We start from the raw sequence: 7,169 nt of genomic DNA, 5'->3' as shown, positions 1-7,169 counted from the left end.
GATTTCAGCTCAGGTCATGATCCCAGGTTTGTGGGACTGAGCCCTGCATCTCTCAAATAATTATATATCTATACCTATATCTATATCTATATCTATATCTATATCTATATCTATATCTATAGATAGATAGATATCTGAAAGAAACCAATGGATTTCATTGTCTAATGAAATAAAAGCTCAATTCTCTATCCCTTGCAGAAACATAGATCAGCATGCTATAGAGAGTAAAGCAAAGAAGAAGCAATCTTTTTCAAAGGGCACACACACACTCTCAAGCTGGGAGTGGCTCTGAAGCAAGGTAGGTCAGACAAGCCTGTCTTCACAGCGTGTAGCTGGATCCTGTTTTCTCTCCAAACCAGCAGATGAAGCAAAGTGGCATTTTTTTTTTTTTTGTTACTTTGTGGCCTGGCCGTGCGTGAGACTTCCCTCGCTCTGTGATTAGGTAAGTGGGCCGTAATGACTCCAGAGAGGAGATCAGTTCTGATTTATTATATGTGCCTTGTCCGTTTATTCATTCAAAATAAATGGAGTGTTTATGGTGAGGTGGAATAGACATTTTTTGGAATTGTGAGATCAGCTTTCTTTATTCTTCTCCTTCCTGCCCTTTCTGCTTACCCCTCAAAACAGTGTCCCTTCACTTCTCTTGTTCAAATGTCTAATGCCCTCCAAACTCAACTCATCTCTAAGAAGTTCTAGGAAAACTGTACGAGGACAAATATCACTCTTAGGGGAGTTTTCTATCTTAAAAATAAATCAAAGCCATGAACTAAAAGAAATGAAACCCTAAAAGTGGGATTTTAAGTATTGAGAGGGCTTTGTGTATCCATTTTCACTCAAAAATATGACTTGCCTATTGAGCTCTGGAACTTGGTGGCAGAGAATTGAAAAGATGAACCAGTAGCTTGTGAATGTGGGTGCGGTGCATATAAACGTAAAATCCGGGATTTCAGAGAAATGGGTATTTCCAGTTGCTGAGTACCCACTAAATCTTGGGAAATTTGTTAAAAAGCATATATTTGAAATTCTGCTTAGATTTTGTCATTTAAAGCATATACGTATATTATAGTAAATATTTGAGACAAGAAAGAGAAATGGCGAAGGGCAAACCTGGTTTGATAAAAAGTGGACAGAAAGGACATAGGGTGAAGGGTGCAAAGAAACATAAGAAATCTGGTTTAACAGTCAAAGGTCTGGGACCAAGAACCATAACCTTGGAGGTGAGCACAACTGTGGACTTGCTAATCCCTTCACTGACCTGCAGAACTTCAGAATGAGTTCTTGGACACCAATATACGTTTTCTAGAGTCACCTTACTTTTCAAAACTTTTCATAGGGTATTCACATCCTATCTGAAACTCCAGCACCGCGTCTAGTGGCCACGCTCTACACACGGATCGAGTGGGAAATCTGAGTTCCCCAACTCAGGGGCCTTCAGGGCCTAGGCACTATGCTACAGAGGAACCAAAGCCAGTGGGTGCTGGGCACTGCATGTTCGCCCTAAACGCATTCCAACTCAAAACGTTTTTTAATTCTTGCCAGCCCAAGAAGACATGGCTACCAGCCTTGGCTCAGTGGAATGGAACGTTCTGTTGTCCGAAGACGTATGAACAGGACAAATGACTCAGCCCTCTTTCCACTCTTTCCATGTCAGCGGACCACGCCTTGCTCAGGCTCCCATTCCCCACCTCTTCGCTCCTCCGAGAGGATGCATTATTCTCCCGACGACGGCCTTTCCTCTCTTCCTTATCAATTTGTAAACCCTCAGTGCGATACTATAAACTAAACGTTAAAAGATTAATGTGATCTAATTAAGTGGAAGCCCATGAAATTGAAGATGAAACCATTATTCTTGGTTTTCCCAGGAGGCTTTCTATTAAAATGCCTCAAAAATGTAACTTCTCTGACTCTCCGGGGGGAAATTCCACGAGGAAATGGTACATAAGCAATGAGCTCTGTGGCTTTGATATGGTTAGCCCTGTATGTTTTTACAAAACTGGATGTCTTTCTCATTTTACAAACAGAATAATACATAAACCCCCCTACCAGCGAAGAATCCCTTGTAATCGGTTGGCCTTAGGCCAAAATGCCTCGTGACAAATTTGTGAATGCTGGTCTGCTGGATATTTCTAAATGAAGTGCCTTGGCCGTCACATGCGGTAAGAGCTAAATCAAGAACGGAAACACAGTTAATTGTCTCAGAGACACAACAGGTCTTCCCTAGTCTTCCAAAACATCCCTCACTAACCTGGGGTTATATAATGACTTCAAGTAGGTCCAAACACGTCTCCTTACATGGGAAGTTATTCGTGGAAAAGTGAGCAAGTACAGAATGACCTGAGACGTTCAGATCACTGGCTGTCATTGAAATAAATATCTGTCAGTCACTGGCAACGGCTTTTGAAAACAAGCTGCATTTTACATTGCACGGTGTAATAAAGATCACATCACAGCCAACCCATTATCAAAGCTCAAAAACAAATAAATGTACCGCAGACTTGCCAAGGCCTTTTCTCGGGTTTTATCATTGCTGACAATAGAGCCAGTGTTGTGAGAACCACGTGCGTTGGCCAATTCCCACATGTCACGCTTTGTTCTCTGCCTGAACCTGCTCCTACATGACTTTAGGACGAATGCTATTTATTTTTGTTGTTATTCTTCAACGCAATTTGGCAGAAATGCAGAAATTCTGCAATCGTTTAGTCAGCCTCTGCAATTCTTGTGAAATTCTTCCAGGAGGGCAAGAAAAAGAACATTTCTGTGCTAAGATGAAAACACCTAAGTGACGCATAATTGACCTTGACAGTTTGTATTGTGGAGAAAATTGTTGTGGATAATCGCGAGACACGGTGTCTTGCCTCGACCTGGGGACACGAGCACACAAAGGGGTGCGAGACGCTGGAGATTAGGAAGCGCATCTGCTCCATCTACCTTCCTCAGCGAATATTGTTTGCGTGGTCGTTATGGCCAAGGCTCTGTGCTGGGCCCTCTGAGGACGGACAAGGGCATATGAGACAAAGGGCCTTTCGTGAGCGGGCCACGCGAGAAACTGATGAGTCGACTTTAGGCACTGTGGACATGAGCAGGGAAAAATGGATAGCACCCCGTTCACCTAGGGTCTAGTCCAATCTCTGACACTAACCTGTGACCTCAGATAAGTCTCTTTACTTTGTGCCCCTATGCCTCACCCGTAGTCACTACAATCAAATTTGGGAATAATCTCTAAATTAAGTGGACCAGTGTGCTGGGTTTTCCTAGAACAGGAGGGTCTGGCTTAGCTAGGTCCAGGACCCCACTACCGGTCCTCCCACTGATTCGGTTTCCTCTTACTCTGTCGTGAATATTCAAGATCTACCTGGAGTCCCCAGGTGTCTAAGGATAAAAGTTAGGTTGTGGTAGCTTTCTTCAAGCACATCCCACTTGGAGGATAAAACTGCTTTCCAAATACATTCAGTTTTTATACAACTCTTGACCTCCAACTATTGAGGTCAGTGACATCACTGCGACAAAGTCCTAATACCTCATAGCTCACGCGTCACTTAAAATGTATTGTTATTACTCCATTTATATCTACAGAGCTACTATTATGTCGTGAAACTCAAGGTCTGGAAAAACCACACAGACGACTTTACAGATAATGTCCCCTGAGGGCCTGCCATCGGTGAGGGTGCCGTTCCAGAGCCTCTACTCTGTCCCCAGGCCGGGGCCACTTAGTACAGAAAGGCATGCCATGAGCAAGAAAAGGGGTCCAGGATTACATTCTATATGTGGTTAACAAGTCCCCTCCCAACCCCTCAGCGGTGTAGCTGGAAAGACACAGAGGAAGTATATATTTCTGACACCACTGACCAAAAATGAGGGCCAGCAATTAAATTTATTCCAGAAGCTGGGAGAAGTTCTGAACAACCGGAAGAGAGCTGGAGCTAAAGCTCCCAGCTGTCAAAGAGCAGGCAAACCAGCTCAGAAATAGGAGAGGCCCCGAGATTGGCCCTCTGCTGTGGGTCATGAATTTGACACGGAAGGATGTGGCGAGGCCTCCAGAGTGCTGGAATTCTCCCACCCCACCGACACTTCTCCTTCTCCATCCGTTCAAGGTCTCAGCTTGCAGAAAGCAACAGAGAGCAGAAGTGGATTCATGGTGAGCCATCGCATTTGGGGGGGTGTAGACCCTAAGGGTAAAATACTGCAAGCAGAAACGGGGACAGGAAGAGCCTGGATCTTGGCCTTTCCAGAAAAAGTTTGGCATCCCTGCTGTATATTATAATTAGGGGCGCCTGGGTGACTTTAGCATGTTAAATGTCTCTTGATTTGGGCTCAGGTCACGATTTCACAGTTCATGAGTTTGAGCCCCGTGTTGGATCGGTGATGGCAGCATGGAGCCTGCTTGGGATTCGTTGTCTCCCTGTCTCCCAAGGCCAGGGTGTGAGAGGGCATCCCTACGGAATGAGATAATGGGGAAGGGGTGAAAGGGCAGGAAGCAGGACAGAGACAAGACATGAGGTTCAGGAGCCCAGCGAAAACAGAAGAGAGATGCCGTACCTGCTCTGTCATTTCCCCATGGGTCGATAAACCCAGTTTGCAAATACTGGAAATACTGAAATCATTTCTTTGTCCCTCAAGATGGTGGCGTAGGCAAGCATCTTCGTGCAAATGCCACATGGGGTGGATACTCAGAAAAGTCATCTTCTTCTTCTGTCTCGACTTCAGGTTGTGCGAACCCACAGAAAGTATGTATGACTCACCGTTGCAAATAATACGGGGGGAAAATACTAGTTATATATTTGTCTTCCTCCTCAGTTGAAAGAAAGGTCACTAACAATTCTTTTCCGACATGAGTGAGATGGTTTGAAATAATCAGCCCCTGTTTAAAAAAAAAAAGATTTTCAGACAAATAAAATATTTAAGCCATAAGGTTGGAATGTAAAACAATATCACCAAGATAAAAGAAAATGCCTGTTTATATAGAAAACAGACTTGATATTTTCAATGAGAAAAAAACAGCATTCAAAGGGATTCTAATATGCCTCCGAAGGCAATGTACCCAAAAAGTGTGTGTGTGTTTTTCTCCTTTCATGTACTCTTTTCAACATCCAAGCACTAGGCTCTCAAAGGTCACATGCGGTCTGATTAAGTGGAAGCAAAGAAAAGGAAAGAGGTCACCGACAGAGCTCACGGAGAGTACCTGATGCTGAATGGGCCAGTGCACAGAGAAATCTTGTTACAGCGGTGACCCAGTTTGGGTCCTTTCTGGGTGCTTAACTTGGAGTCTTCAAATCTATTAGCCTCATTAAAATCGCCACACGTTCAAGAGTCTCTGTAGCAGGAGTCACGGATGCAGACCAGCACGAGAGTCGAGGAACGGTCACTGTCTGTGGCGTGATAATGGGGGTCGGTCCTGGGTGCTCCACATTCAGAAATCACAGCAGTGAGTTAATGGAGTTCACAGCCAGCTTACGCATTTCTAGCCAGCTTAGCTAGACGTAAAGAGATCCCAGAGTTCAAGGATGGCAAGGATCACAGTGATTTTCAAACTTCATTTAAAAAAAATTTGTTTTAATCCTGATTTGTTTTTGAGAGAGAGAGACAGAGCACAAGTGGGGAGGAACAGAGAGAGAGAGAGAGAAAGAGAGAATCCGAAGCAGGCTCCAGGCCCTGAGCTGTTGGCACAGAGCCCGACGCGGGGCTCGAACTCACGGACCGTGAGACCATGACCTGAGCCGGAGTCAGACGCTTAACCGACTGAGCCACCCAGGCGCCCTCAAACTTTATTTTTTTCAAAATGAAATGTTATAAAGAACAGCATGCATGCATTCACTAATTCATTGTAACAAATATTTACGAAATACCTACTTTGCACCGGAAACAGGATGGCAGACCAGAAGAGTTCCTATCGTGTAGAAATTTATAAAATCCAGATACACCGGCGAGTTACTGTGAAATAAGGAGAGGTGGCAAGTCCCCAGGACAGACCTGGAAGTGTATTTGTGCTACACTTGGGCTTTGTGTCATACTCTAAAAATTACCGGACTAGAGCATGAATGCTAACCTAATGAAAGAAAGAAGGAAGGAAGGAAGGAAGGAAGGAAGGAAGGAAGGAAGGAAAAGAAAGAAAGAAAGAAAGAAAGAAAGAAAGAAAGAAAAGAAAGAAAGAAAGAAAGAAAGAAAGAAAGAAAGAAAGAAAAGGAAGAGGACGAAAGAAAGAAAGAAAGAAAGAAAAGGAAGAGAAAGAAAAAAGAAAGAGAGAGAGAAAGAAAGGGGACGAAAGAAAGAAAGAAAGAAAAGGAAGAGAGAAAAAAGAGAGAGAAAGAAAGAAAGAGGACAAAAGAAAGAAAGAGAAAGAAAGAAAGAAAGAAAGAGAAGGAAGAGAAAGGAAAAAGAAAGAGAGAGAGAAAGAAAGAAAGAAAGAGGACAAAAGAAAGAAAAAGAAAGAAAGAAAGAAAGAAAGAAAGAAAAGGAAGAGAGAAAGAAGAGAGAGAAAGAAAGAAAGAGGACAAAAGAAAGAAAGAAAGAGAAAGAAAGAAAGAAAGAGAAGGAAGAGAAAGAAAAAAGAAAGAGAGAGAGAGAGAAAGAAAGAAAGAAAGAGGATGAAAGAAAGAAAGAAAGAAAGAAAGAAAGAAAAGGAAGAGAGGAAAAAGAGAGAGAAAGAAAAAGAAAGAAAGAAAGGAAAGGAAAGGAAGAGAGAAAAAAGAAAGAGAGAGAAAGAAAGAAAGAAAGAAAGAGGATGAAAGAAAGAGAAAGAAAGAAAGAAAGAAAGGAAAGGAAGAGAGAGGAAAAAGGAAGAGAGAGAGAAAGAGGGAAGGAAATCCTCAAAGTGACCACCGTAGGAGTAGTGAGAAAATAGCATGGTGAACACGTAACCAGAAAACAAGGGCAACATGTTCTTACTAGTTGCTTTGCAATTATGCACATGCAGTTTCTTCCCAAAATACAAACTTCTGGATTAATGGCAGATCCAGCGACAATGACGAGTTCCCGGAGCCAGTGAGTTAGTAAACGGTGCAGGGCGTTTTGGATGGTTCGCCCCACGGATGGTATTTCCTTTACAACTCACTCTGGCTTGAGCTTAAAAGCCTACTGTGCTTTAAAAATGTTCAAGAGTGTCCGCGAAGGTGTCGGACGGAATTCCAGTTCTAACATCCCGTCGCTTTGTGAGCTTCGAACGTCCCACTGCT

General features: G+C 43.2%; 1 long non-coding RNA gene across 1 annotated transcript; it reads right to left on the bottom strand.

The window, feature by feature from the left end:
- Positions 1-2,542: 2,542 nt before the first annotated feature.
- LOC122198753 lies at positions 2,543-5,406 on the bottom strand. The gene is made up of 3 exons (XR_006193142.1): positions 5,180-5,406; positions 4,537-4,858; positions 2,543-3,067 (listed from the first exon to the last, which is right to left on the bottom strand). It is a non-coding gene; the product is annotated as an uncharacterized LOC122198753 (long non-coding RNA).
- Positions 5,407-7,169: the final 1,763 nt, after the last annotated feature.

The sequence above is a fragment of the Panthera leo genome, chromosome A1 (genome assembly GCF_018350215.1).
Source record: "Panthera leo isolate Ple1 chromosome A1, P.leo_Ple1_pat1.1, whole genome shotgun sequence".
NCBI lineage: Eukaryota > Metazoa > Chordata > Mammalia > Carnivora > Felidae > Panthera > Panthera leo.
This window is presented reverse-complemented; position numbering and strand designations above follow the sequence as displayed.